A 14,357-nucleotide genomic window follows, 5' to 3' on the forward strand; every position below is an offset into this window, starting at 1 on the left:
GGTTTGGTTGTAGTGAAAGATAATTTTCGTTATATTCTGTAATGCAGACATATGTTACACGTACAACTCAGACACTTTTTTGTGTGTGTGTGTGTGTGTATGTCTAAGGTTCATCCAAGCCAGCTTGCGCGCACTACTGTTACATCCTCAGAGGGAGCTTTGATGGCTCATACGCAATTTCACAAAGTTATAATTTATAGTGGCTAATTCAAATCCGCTACGTGGTTAAAGTGCATATTTTAGCGGCTAATCCAAATCCGCCACGTGGTTAAAAGTGCGTGACCTCGTTAAGAAACCAAATTTCACAAGAAAGATGTATTGTTTAGTTTTCAAATGAAAACCCTTTCGTTATTTAATCATTGGACTATTATCTCATCTATTTTTGTCAACGAAATGCCTTATTTTTTTTTGTAAAACTGTTACACGTGTTCCAACATCATATCAAATGATTAAAATTTATTTATAAGTCAAATCAATTATTTTAAATGATGTGATGATGTGACTGGTAATGTGATGTTGGGATACATCATAAAATAGATGCGAAATGAACTAGATAAACTTTTTTAAATCATTTGACTGTGACACTCAACGGTCAAAGAAACGAATACAGCACAAATATCTTAAGGGTTTTCGCTGCCGAGGAGGCTTCAGTGCTGAACTCCTTAAGGTAAGTTCCAACTTCCAACTCTTCTCTTGAAGTCTTAAGAAATTGGTGGTTGTTATTCTCATTTTTCAGATTCTATCTTCGGAAAAAAAATTTCATTTGCTTCAATCTTAAATTTTATATAATTTCTAATCTCTGATCCTCTTCTTACCGTAATCGGTTTAAGCTTGAATTCAGTTTGTCACAGGAAATTCCAGTATCTATATACTTGACGTTGGATAATATTAGTGTCATTCTTTTTAATTTTTAACAGCTAGAAGAAATCAGTCTGATTGTTTTTTGGTTGTTTCATTCAACCATTCCACTTCTGATTTCCACCTGCAATTTCTTATATTTTCAAGTTTGTATCAGAATATTAGTTACAATTCCTTATTTCCTCTTTCGTTTTACCTGCTGAGGTCGGATGGAACAATTCATGCGTTGAAATGGTAAATGAGATCTCGAAAATGGAACAGATTGCAGGTATCTTTTCTCTTATTATTGCCTCTAGCTGCAAGCCATTCAGAAATGTCTTTCCATACTTGGTACTTGGTCTTGCAATGCTGCAAGAATTTAAAGTTTTATGATAAGATTTCCTCACCCTGCTATTTAGTATCTGAAGATGGCACATTTCATAAGGAAAAATGGCTTTACAAATGCTTCTCTTTTGTTGGTTTGGAGTTACTGGTGCTCTTTGCAAGTCATTATCCGGTGTAGTTTCTCTGCTTATATATGTTGTACCTATAAAATGAATATCCTGAAGATCCTCTGGCTTCTTCTTCTAAGTTGCAATCCTTAAATGGTAGTTCTGTAGTTTAGTTGTCCTTCCATAGTTTGACCTAATCAAATTGGATATCCTCGTGGAAACTTAATGCTCTTTCACATCGACATGGCTGGCTTCTCTGTTTTATGGCACACCACCTCAATGATGCATAGACTAGCTCGAACTCCACAACCACCGCTTGCTTGATTGTTTGTTTCATCTTTCTCAATTTAATTAACGGAGATTCAATTATCTATTTTATAAGTCATTCTTCTTTTTCTTCTTAGTTCTTGCTAGTCACTTAAGAGGGAAATTTTCTCAGAAAATTCAATTGTAGGAAGCACATGTAAAGCCCTAAAGCCTTGGGATTTAAAGCAACTGAGTTCCTTATTATTATTCTTTCTATGTATCTAGAGTTGTATTGTTATTTCTATTATAATACCATCTTATTGTTATGTTTGGTTTTCACAGAATACTGTAGTTGGATCTCATTTAACACCGCTCTTGACTGGTCTCACAGATGTGTTCTCTGAAGAGCTATAGTGCTTGCTTAAGGGATGCAACCTTACAGCTTTCAAATTTTCCAGGCACCAATAACTGTATGAGGTCTTTCTCTTTCATTTACTGAAGACTTATTTGTTTTATTTATGTTTAGAAAATTATAACTTAAAGAATGTAGTTACTAATTTCTCTCCTGGCAGTTTAAGATTATAATCTGGTTAGTCCAATAAAAAAGATACAAAGTTTTCAAATTATTTTTTAAATTTTTTTATGGGCATTTAGTGCGTTAATTTTCTTTTTATATTCTAGAAACAGGAGGAATGTTAGATGGTATTCTCCAAAAGCAGCCATGCTCCATGATTTCCACCTCCCAATTTGCAGTCTTGAGGTCAAAAAATGGTATGTTATTTTGAATTTTACAGAGACATCTCCTAGTTTGTTTTACACTTGGTCACCAAGTCTCACCACTCACTTTCAGTATCGGGCTTTTAGTTCTCATTATTTTTTATGTTTCTTGATTTTATTTCCTTTTTCTACTGTTTAACTCTTCTCAGCCCACATCTCCTATAAATTGTACTGCTTTGAGCCTTTAGTTGACCAATATTTTGCAGTATGCTTTATATCTCAATCTCAATTCATTAAAGAACATTCTGGTGCATGAGACTTCTGCTACTGTTGGGTTTGCCATACTCCTTCTTTGTAGGGGAGGCTGTTCCCAAATTTTAAAGGCGCAACCGACAGTTGTAATTGGCGAAACTTAACCATTAAGCACAATGGGCTTGCCCATTTTTTCATATCAATTCATTGAAAAAAGTTAATTACTTACATTCTCAACAGGTTTATGTTGATGGCTTCTTCCTCGCTTTGATTGTGTGAACTAAATCAGCTTGCGCTTCCAAACTTTGTTTTCTGTAGTTGGGAGTAAGGTATATTCGTCAGCGGGACAATTGTATATATATGTACTTTTTCCATGGTGCTTACTAAGATATGCCTTTTTCAATATGCTTCAATTATTTTGCTCTCATTTTTTCTTCTTCTCTTGGACTCTAATTCATTAGAAAACATTTGATCTAGTGGACTGTTTTAAGTATTGAGGAGTATCCAACTATTTAACGGCTATCAGAGGTTGGGTCTTGTTGCAACTTTAAAGGTTGCTCCATTGTGACTAAGTGATCAGGGCCTCTTTATGAAAGTAAGGGTAAGGCTGCATGCATGCTATGTAATGACTTGTCCTTAGAACTGCAAAATCAGGAGCCTCGTGCATTAGGTACATCCTTTTCAATCGAAGGCTGGGTTTGCGGCTGCAAATCCTGATATCGTTTGGACAATTTTTTTGATATCTTACTGATATCAATTAGTATTGGCTAATTTCTTCTAGTCTGGTGTTGATATAACTAACCAGTTAAGACCTAAGCTAACTCAACTCGATAAATCAACAGAAATTCAACCCTATTAGATGAGGCTCAAATTCTATGAGTCAATCACAGATACAAGAGTACAGGGGCCGTCAAAAGGTGGGATTGGATTCACAGGTTGATTTGATATAATTAGAAGATTTTAGAAAACCAGAACTCAATGGAACTCAAATTAAATATGATAAAACCAATAGAACAAATTGAAACTTGGATCGGATCTCAGTTCAGCAGTCTAAGTTGTACCCCGCTCCCCGTCCCAAAAAAAAAAGAAAAAAATATGGATCAACAAATGGCTGGATTCAGAATAATCTAAAATTTTTCAAATCTGAAATGAAGAAGTTGCAGAAATATAAGATTTTAAACTGGCAGAAGAGTACCTCAGAATTAGTTAAAACTTGGAGTGAGTTCTACTCCTAGGAAACCCTTGAAAACCCCAAAAGTTGGTCTTATTTTGATATACAGGACAGCCTGTGTTCCAAAGAGTTTAGACTGAAATATCAACCAATAACAGGGGTGCCACCAGTTAACAAAGAAGAGGTGAAGAGTTTTAAAAATAACAGGATAAGATTCCCATTGAGAGGATTCTAATGAGAGGGGTCAAATAAAAGCAAGAGGATGCTGATAGTGCATAAGAGAAAATTTGAATTGATTCCAAGGTGAGATTTGTAATTGATAGGAAGAAGAAATCAGTACCTGGAGTAAATAAAACAGAGTATGAGAACATTTATAGAGAACTCTGGTCTCTCCCCCAATCGGATCAGATTGCTTCCACCTGAATAGTTTCATGCCTTGATGATTCTCTCAAGTATTGCAGAGCAAAACTTCATTCTTCAATTCAACAAGTCGCTAGGACCTTGGCTCTTACAAAGTTGATATAGGAAAGAAGACATTGACATAGGGAAGAAGACAATCTACTTCTATTCTGTATAGACCAACTAAACCCTCTAATTATTTCTTTTAAAGTAGTTTAACTAGGAAATAAAAAAAAAAAAATAATAATAATAATTTAAAAACTCAAGTAATTACAAACTAATAAGCCTTCAGACTGGGCTGGACTCCTATCTGGGCCTTCAAAGGGGTACCTAATGCCCGTTTTCTTGGTTGGAATAAGTCTTTGTCTTCTCACCTGCATCAATTGGTGACTGCTAACATTTTTTGATCTGGCGAATTACTCAAAATCCTTGAAACCATGGGTATTGCTTGTTATTGCAGTTTGCCGTAGTGGGACTAGTGAAAGTGTTGAGTTAGAGATGATTTCGTTCTGATTGCTATGCAGGGCATGTAGTCTAAGAAAATGTAATATTATATTTGCTTTCAAAAGATGAAGTCCTTTGGTTTATTGTGATAAAATTGGCATGACTTTGGCTGGTGGATTCCAACACCCCTCTAGGAAGATCTCTAAGGCGCCTTGAAAAAATATCCATTAGTTGCTTCCTTCTTCCCTTCTTCAGTTTACCAGGTGTGATTTATGGAAGGGCTATAGGACCTGGTTTTGGGAGGACATTTGATGGGTGAGGGTCGTGAGACTACCCTCATGATAGGTTTCTTACATTTTGTTCTCCAATAAGAAGCCTATTGAGGTGTGTTATTATTTGTCAGATACCCGAATAAGCTTGAACTTGGAGAGATTGCTTTTGGAATATTGAGTTGACAGTGTTCAGTCCCTTGTTGAGTGCCTTGAAGATGCTTCCCTTATTGAGAACCAGCGGGGGTTTAAGAATTTGGATTCTTTCTTTTGGGGGTTGCTTCACATCAATCTGAATGAGACTTACTTTTTCTTCTCTCTCCCCCCCCTCAAAAGCCCTCTGGAACATCAAACTTCTTTAATCTTAAAGATCCCAATCATGCTTTGGGCCATATTGTTGTATGGAGATTTCATGTAGCACCGAAGTTTAAAGCTTTGAAAAAGGAAATTGCTCTTACGTAGGTCTTACTGCCACCGATTGCTAAAGAGAAACCAAAGTCAATATCCCTCTCTCATGTTTGTCTCTCTATTGTACTCACTCCACATATATAGACAGGGCCATCATATTATACATGGATACTGGTAGTTGGACATTAAACTCAGCAAACTTCAATTACTTAGAGTTTGATACTTCTGTGAACTGTTTACTTGTTCTGAGTGTTACTCATGATAACGTCGGAATATGGACAGGGCCATTATATTATACTTGGATACCAGTACTTGTATATTGAACTCAACAAACTTTAATTACTCAGACGTCTGTGAACTGTTTACTTGTTCCGATTGTTACTGATATGGAGAGATTATGATCAGACCGGGTTCATACCTGGTCCGACCCTCGACCCCGGTCGAGACGGAGAAATCCGACTCGCTCCCGAGCGAACCGGATCCGGAAGATGGCTTGCTGAAGAAGAAAGCTTATTCGGCTGCAAGCGTGCCCTAATCCTACTTATGGATTAGGGTAATCATCCTAATGATGGCAGACTCGAATTGACGGCTGCGGATAATCATTATCGAAGGGATAATCATCGCATAACCTAAAGGTTATCTCAGGAGTCCTCTACTAGCCCAAACTAGTAGAAGTCTATTGCTCAACGGATCTAACTGATAAGATCCAACGACTACCCGAGGAAGGCTCAAGTGCATCCAACGAAGGAGATTCGAAGGTACACTCTATATAAACCTCACTACCATACAAGGTGGGGGGATGGAAAAGAATACTATCCGAGACTCTCGGTTCGGATACACACCGATAGACCTAAACTATCGGCGATCCGCTATCTAGATCACCTTTCCCGTTCTTCATTCCTTAGCTCTGCGCTTCTAGCAGAGCCATTTGTGATTAAGTTCATCAACTGACTTAGCCTTCGGAGGTGGACTCCCGACCTCAGCGGTCGGGCCACATCTGACGCTTTCGTTTTGCAGGACATCACGAGGAGATCTAAGGGCTAAGCAGATTTTGGACGCATCGGTTGGCGCCGTCGTGGGAAACAACTTGAAAAGCCATGGTGACTAGATCGGCCAGCGGCAGCAGCAGCCGCCTGCACAACGCAATTCCGGTGTTCGGATCCCCGGAGTGAATAATCCGGATATTCCCCGGAAAGCCAAAATCCTATTGAGGTAGATGGTGGCCGGGGAGGACGTAATCCTCCTCCCCGATACAATCCAAGATCAATTGGATCGGGTAAAGATTCAACTCTTGGAGGTGAGCCAAGCACTCCGCATGCTCACCGGACGAGTGGTTTCACCACAAGAGCCCGATCGGCGCGATTCGGGGAGACGTGCATTGCCACGTGACCGAGAGATTGGTTGAAGACCGGAATATCGATCAGAATTTCCGTGAAGGAGACCGAGGACTTAGGAGGATCGATGATCAACCAGGCGAGAGACGATCGGTTCGACAAACCGCAAGAGAGTACAACTGATTCAAACACAAGGTTGGATACAGGGGTAAGAACTCACTCACCCACTGTCAGAAGAACCGTTCGTGATGATCGAGTAGTTCGCGATGAGAGGAATGCTCGGGAAGGACGGGCTGTTCGTGATGATCGAGTAGCACGGGATGATCGTGTTAATCGAGGTCGTGATCATATTGCTGAAGATCACCCGACCCAGTTGGTCGGGGAATTGGCCAACATTAATGAGAAATTAGGGCGTTGGCTAAGGGAAGAATAAGCGAGGATATTTACTCAGTCATTAGGAAGACTCCCTTTGCCAAGCCAATTGCGGGATATCGGTTTCCCCATAACTTCCGTTTGCCTACCTTCTCAACATTCGATGGCTCCGGAGATCCAACAGCTCACATCGGTTATTACCAAATGACCATGGCGGTTTCGTGTAATTCGATGAAATTTTATGCAGGTCTTTGGTTCATCTCTAAGCGGAGCAAGCACAAAAGTGGTTTTCGAACCTCCCCTCTGGAAGGATCGTAAAATTTGACGAATTGGCGCGCCAATTCATAGGGCGATTCCAGAGTGGAATATAGGTCAAGAAAACGGAAGAAACCTTGTTTACTATCAAACAAGGAAAGAGCGAATCAATCAGAGAGTTTCTGAAAAGATTCAACAAAGTGACGATGGAGATAGAAAATTTGGATGAACAAGTAGCCAGAACTGCTCTATTCACGGGACTCACTAATCGGAAACTCCTGGAGTTATTACTACAGGATATGCCTGTGACTTATGCTGAGTTGGTACAGAGATGCCGAAGCAGGCTGAAGTCATGGAGATTCTAGATGCGTGCCAGGGGGATAATAAAGTCTCCAATAAGGAACAAAAGGCTCCTGAGCAGAAGCAGAAGCCAAAGAAAAATGTTCGTGATCGGGTTGGAAAATCTCAGCATTGACGCCAAAGGTCCCCCGGTAAAAGTGAATACACTCCATTGAATGCTCCTTGGGCTGATATTTTGAATATCCTCAAAAGAAAAAATATTTTAAAGTGGCCGCCTAAAATTCTTTTGAAACCCGGAGAGCAGCAGGATCGGGAAAAGTATTGCCGATTCCACAAGGACTATGGTCATTATACTAATGACCGTCGTCATCGAAGGCGGGATATTGAGAGATTGATATCTCGGGGACATCTGTCCAGTTTCGTTAGCAGAATAAGGGAGGAGCCACGTGAGCCACGTGCGGCTGCTCCGAAAAGGGATCGTTCGGTTAGTTCGGAACGATCAAGGGAGGCCCCGAAGTCTAAGAAAGGCAAGGAGGTGATTGAAGCTACTCAGTCACCGATCCTTACCATCTTCGGGGGACCAGAGCCCGAATCACTCCGGAGTCTGAAAGCAAAATCCAAATTTGTTGGAACCGGAGAGACGCGAAGCGGAAGAAGCTGAATGGTGAAGATTCTATCACCTTTAGCGAGGAAGACGAAAGAGATGTTTGTTTACCTCATGATGATGCTATAGTCATCAAGGTAGAGATTGCACGACGGGAAGTGCATAGAGTTTTGATTGATACGGAGTGCTCAGCTGACCTAATTTCCTACGAAGTGTATCAAAAATTGAAGGTGGATCGGGACTTGATGAAACCTTCATCCACACATCTATATGGCTTTGCGGGGTCATCTGCAGTGGCGGAAGGATCGGTCCAGTTGGATTTATCCATTGGAAGTTATCCTAAGGAAACAAACTGTCCGAATCAATTTTTTGGTGGTTCGGGAATTGCCCACTTATAATATGATCCTCGGGCGACCATCTTTATCCAAGATAGGTGCTATTGTTTCGACAAAGCACTGAAGATAAAATTCCCGACCGATATGGGAATTGGTCAAGTCTCCTCCGACCGGAAGATCTCTCTGGCAGTGTTATGTTGCCTATTTAAAAGACAAGGAGGGCCCGAGGAAGGTAATCGCCCGCCTATAGAAGTTCGAGATGATCGGGAAGAGACAGAGATGCAAAGACCCGAACCAGTGGAGAAGCTGGAGCAAATCCAGCCGTGTACCGAGGATGAGAAAAAGATTACTTATATCGGGTCCGAACAGTGGAAGAGTTTAAAGATGAGTTGAAGTTATTTCTTCAACGGAATAAAGATGTATTCGCATGGTCTGCTGAGGACATGCCCGGAATCGATCGGGCCATTGCAGAGCACAAACTCCGGATAGACCCTAAGGCGAAACCGGTGATACGGAAAAGAAGAAATTTCTCCATTGAAAAGTATGAAGCCGTTCGAAGCGAAGTTGAAAAACTTAAGAATTCTGGTTTCATAGAACCAATTGAGTGCCCAACTTGGTTGGCCAACGTGGTAATGGTAAAAAAGGCGAATGGGAAGGGGAGGATGTGTACAGACTACACAGATCTTAACAAAGCTTGCCCAAAAGATTGCTACCCGTTGCCTCGGATTGACCTCTTGATAGATGCGATCGCAGGATATGAAACTTTAAGTTTCGGGGATGCCTACTCAAGATATAATCAGATCCTTATGAATAAGGAGGATGAGAAGTATACGGCTTTCATGACTGATCATGAGAGCTATTATTACAAGGTCATGCCTTTTGGCCTGAAGAATGCAGGAGTAACATATCAGAGGGCCGTCAACAAGATTTTCAAAGAGCTGATAGGAAAGAATGTTGAAGCTTATGTTGACGACATGCTAGTGAAAAGCTTTACAAAAGCAAATCATATTGCAGATTTGACCGAGGTTTTCTCAGATTTCGGAAACATCAAATGAAGCTAAACCCGAGAAAAATGTGCCTTTGGAGTCTCCTCGGGCAAATTTTTGGGCTTCATGGTATCACGAGAGGGGAATTGAGGCTAATCCCGCCAAAATACAAGCTCGATTGATATGGAGGCTCCCAAAACCGTTCGGGATGTACGAGTGTTTAACGGGGAGAGTTCTTGCTTTAAATCGATTCATCTCCAAGTCCGGAGAAAATGTTTGCCTTTCTTCAAGGCACTTAAAGACCTGAAGGGCGGTAAGGAAGCAAAGTGGATGAAGAGTGCCAGAAAGCTTTCGAGGAATTAAAAGAAGCACTTGGACAACCACCGATCCTGTCCAGACCAGAGAAGGGGGAAATATTACAGCTATATCTAGCGACGTCCCTTTCGGCGGTCAGTGCAGTACTTGTTCGGGAAAAAGATAAAAAATAGTGGCCGATTTACTATGTAAGCCACGTGTTGCTAGATGCGGAGACAAGATATTCACAGATTGAGAAGCAGGCTCTGGCTCTCATGATGGCCGCCAGGAAGCTAAGGCCATATTTTCAGGCTCATCCAATTGAGGTATTTACAACTTTTCCTCTTAGTAAAGTTCTTAACAAACCTGATTTGTCTGGAAGGATGGTGTCCTGGTCGGTTGAACTTAGCGAGTTCCAAGTGAGCTTTAAGCCCAGAACTGCAATCAAGGCTCAGGCATTAGCCGACTTTGTAGTAGAAACTACTGCACCAGTGGAACCCACCATTGAGGATCCCATTATACCAACCACTTGGGAGATATATGTGGATGGTTCGAGTAATAAAGATGGAGCAGGAGCTGGAATTCTATTAAAAAGTCCAGCAAGATTTATTATTCGATATGCTTTGAGATTCGCATTTGACGCAAGTAATAACGAAGCAGAATATGAGGATCTGATAGCAGGACTTCGGTTGTCAAAAGCATTATCTATTGCAGATGTTACTATTTATAGTGACTCTCAACTTATAGTCAACCAAGTCCAGGGGGAGTATGGTATTAAAGAACCACGCTTGCAGAAATATCAAGAGATAGTGCAGGCATTTCAAAACCAATTTCGGAATTTGAAGATATCTCAGATTTCGAGGAATGAAAATTCAGTGGCAGATGAGCTATCTCGACTAGCCAATGCCAAGGAAAAGAATCTAGACCCTTCGGTCTACATTGAAGAGATAACTTTTCCAAGTTATTATGAGAAAGAAATTTCTTATATTGAAGCGAACGTTCTTTGGATGGATCCAATAATCGAGTATCTAAGGGATGACAAATTACCTGAGGATCCAGTAGAGGCAAGGTTGATCAAGATTCGATCAGCTAGATTTGTCATTCAGAATGGGAGACTATACAAAAGATCTTATGCTGGACCCCTTATGAGATGTATCGGCCCCGAAGGAGCAAAATCAGCTTTGGCTGAGGTTCATGAAGGAATTTGTGGAGCTCACATGGGTGGCCGAGCCCTGGCTCACAAATTTCTGAGACTTGGGTTATATTGGCCTAAGGTCCAAGAGGCTGCTATGGAATACGTTCGCCGATGTGGTAACTGTCAAATTCATGCTACAGTATCGAAGCGCCCGGCGGAAACTATGACTTCAATTCTAAATCCCATTCCCTTTGCAATGTGGGGAATTGATATCATGGGCAAATTCACCAAGGCATCAAAGCGGACGGGAATATCCGATAGTAGCAATTGATTACTTCACAAAATGGGTAGAAGCCGGTGCAATCGGCGGCAATTTGCGAGAAAAAAGTGGAGAAATTTGTGCTTGAATCAATCATATATCGCTTTGGGATTCCAAAGATTATTGTCACTGACCATGGTACTCAGTTCGATTGTCCACAATTTGAGCAATTCTGTGGAACATATATGATCGAGCATCGTATGTCCTCAGTGGCATACCCCTAAAGCAATGGACAGGTAGAGGTTACTAACCGAACGCTACTGGAAGGAATAAAGAGAAGACTCGAAGCTAACAAAGCTTCTTGGGTCGAAGAACTTCATAATGTACTGTGGGCTTATAGAACTACGGTTCGAACACCCACAGGAGAAACTCCATTCAGGTTGGCATATGGATCCGAAGCATTGGCACCTGTGGAGATAATGGCGGGGACATTACGGGATCGTGAATTCGAGGAAAAAGCAAATGAACAAGGACTGCTTGATAGTCTTGATTTGTTGGACGAAGTTCTGGCAAAGGCAATAGCACGAACTCAACATTATCAAAGAAGGATAGCGTCTCATTATAATACTCGAGTGAAGAATCGTCGGTACTTAGCCGGAGATTTGGTGTTGAGAAACACCCTAGCTTCCGACCCGCGTCACCAAAGAAAATTGGACCCTTTCCGGGAAGGACCTTATATGGTTGTGAAACCGGTCGGTTCAGAGCTTACAGTGAAGAACATCAATACCCAGAAAGAGCTGGATCGTTCGTGGAATGCTAGGCATCTCAAAAAGTTTTATCCTTGAGGATGATTTCAATTTTGTTCGCGATGTAATCATTTTCAACTCAATCAATGCAATTTTTGGCTTTCAACAAACTATCTTTTGATTGGGGGGCATCATACACCACATTCAAGAACAAGATCCAACAATAAGGCATCGGATGAAAATTCGAGTGAGTTCCTTTTGCAAGGCGTCGGTTTGAAACCCGAGTGAGTTCCTTCGAGACTTATTGAATTTTTGAATTATCCTTAAGTAAAGGCATCGGTTTAAAATCCGAGTGAGTTCCTTCTCAGACTTATTGTATTTCTCCGGAAATCCTTAAGTAAAGGCATCGGTTTAAAACCCGAGTGAGTTCCTTCGAGACTTATTGAATTTTTGAATTATCCTTAAGTAAAGGCATCGGTTTAAAACCCGAGTGAGTTCCTTCTCAGACTTATTGTATTTCTCCGGAAATCCTTAAGTAAAGGCATTATTTCAAACAACTAAGACCTAATGCAACAGCGATTCAAGTGGCTAGCAAAGTTCAAGAAAAAGTTAATTTCTTATTTCTTCAAAAGATCCAAAGAGGCCAGTATCAAAACAATTACAAGAGCTGGATGCAATCTTCGGTCAAAAAAGAAAGTCATCATAGGTGACTGTTAAGAAGTTATACAAGATCGACGCGACTTTGCTAGAACAAACATATGAGTCAACCATTGGTGGGGATTCAAGGAAAAGAAGAGAAGAAATGAGGATTACAAAAATATTTTGGTATGCATAAAATCCTCCGCAATTTCATACTCTTTGTCTAGCTTGTCCAGGAGAAGTATGGTCCTCGACCAAACTCGCATTCAGTACAAGCTCGTCATAATTGACTTCTTCCAGGGGAGAATAAACAGGAGAATCTTCCAGATATTGCATAATATCTGGATCGGAAGGTGGAGGATCAATCTTATCCTTGGTCCAGTCGGGAGGAGGAATACCCAGGTCGGTAAATACTTCAGGATGGCAAACAAGACTTGTAGGGAGTCGTATCAAAATGAGGATCCTTCCTTAATATTGATTCCCATACTTCGTTCTCACCATCCCGGTACGCCCTGCAAGTTATAAGCATTCAACATATCAACAAAGGGCTTATTGTGTAAATACTTGAAGACGCAGGCTCTGCGAACATCGGTTGGAAGGGATTCGGGCAAAGGAACGACAGCTTGCCTTTCGGGTAACGTTTCGGATCCTTTCGCTCCGACTTTCCAACTGTTCGCTCCAGTCGGCCGGATCTTCTCCCCTGGCATCATCCAAGTCCGGCTGAAGACGACCAATCATCGAATTTTTTTTCTCCCGCTACCTCCCAAGCTAGATTTCGAAGGCAAGCAATCTCAACATCTTTAGCTTCGGAGATTTCCCGAAGCCTGGAAACTTCATTGCTCAACCTACTGAGCCTAGAAACTGCTTCCACTTGGTTGTGGAAGTTACCAGCAAGACTCCTGCAAACAACTTCCGAGTTAACGAGGAGCAGAAAAATAATTTTTCGGAATCGGAGGATAATGAAGAAAGACTTACATCACCAAGTGACTTCGTAAAGACTTCATCGGAAGTTTGGAAAGAACTGCGCTCTCGAAGTCATTCGAGCAGCAATACACCATTCCAACGCTGTGTCAAACTCGTTTGACACTAATTCAGGCGAAGGATGAGAAGGAGGATGCCAAACAAGCACTGGAGTTGGAAATAGGAGCAGCACCTGCTGGGACCACACCTTCATCGGGACGCCAACATAGTTGCCTCGGATGCCCGAAGAGTCTCCTTCGGGGGTGCACCAACAGAGCTCACCGGCTAGGGCGCCGGCAGCACCATCGGCAACGGAGTGATCAAGATCTTCCTGGGAAAGACGAGCGATCACTTCGGGCAAAGGAGGCGCAAGGACGGCATCAATAGAAACTGCGGGAATCGACTTGAAGATTCACCGGCAGCGATTGACTTACGCTTGGAGGATTCACTAGCTGAAACCACCGCACTGGCCCCAACCACCACCAACGGAACGATTTTCTTGCAAGATTTTGCTCTGATAAAGTTCGGGTTGATCTTGGGAGCCACTATGCAAAGAAACAAGCCGTATCAGTATAGAAACAAACGACAACAACAAAGGGGAAACCCTAGTTTTCTATCACTTCTGACAAAACAAAAAAACTAAACCCCAAGTATAACTACTGTGCAGTTTACTCAGGGGGGAAGTGGGGAAAGAGATGAGTAATAAAAAAACTCACTTGTTCAGAAGTTGATAGAGCTGTTGTTGGAGTACGAGGAATACGGAAGCAGGCCGAAGGACGAAAGGTCGCTTTAGCACTTTAGCAAATCTAACTTGCAGAAGTCAGGATAGATGGAGAGTACCCACGAAGGCTTTAAATAGCCTCAGGTATTAAGACGACGGTTGAAGGCTAAGGACAACCGACGACCTAGATCGAAATGACGCTTTGAAATTCGCAGAAAGCAA

At 41.5% G+C, this 14,357-nt stretch overlaps 1 pseudogene across 1 annotated transcript in view; it reads left to right on the forward strand.

The window, feature by feature from the left end:
- The first annotated feature begins 509 nt into the window (after positions 1 to 509).
- The window catches only part of LOC149023290 (4-hydroxy-tetrahydrodipicolinate synthase 2, chloroplastic-like), a 28,646-nt pseudogene continuing 14,798 nt past the window's right edge, over positions 510 to 14,357 (forward strand). Inside the window, exons 1-4 of the transcript XR_016171514.1 lie at positions 510 to 667; positions 1,063 to 1,126; positions 1,927 to 2,012; positions 2,223 to 2,306. The product of XR_016171514.1 is annotated as a 4-hydroxy-tetrahydrodipicolinate synthase 2, chloroplastic-like (transcript). The remainder of the gene's footprint in view (positions 668 to 1,062; positions 1,127 to 1,926; positions 2,013 to 2,222; positions 2,307 to 14,357) is intronic.

Source organism: Hakea prostrata, chromosome 2 (assembly GCF_041222555.1).
Source record: "Hakea prostrata isolate BN-2017 chromosome 2, UWA_Hpros_2, whole genome shotgun sequence".
NCBI lineage: Eukaryota > Viridiplantae > Streptophyta > Magnoliopsida > Proteales > Proteaceae > Hakea > Hakea prostrata.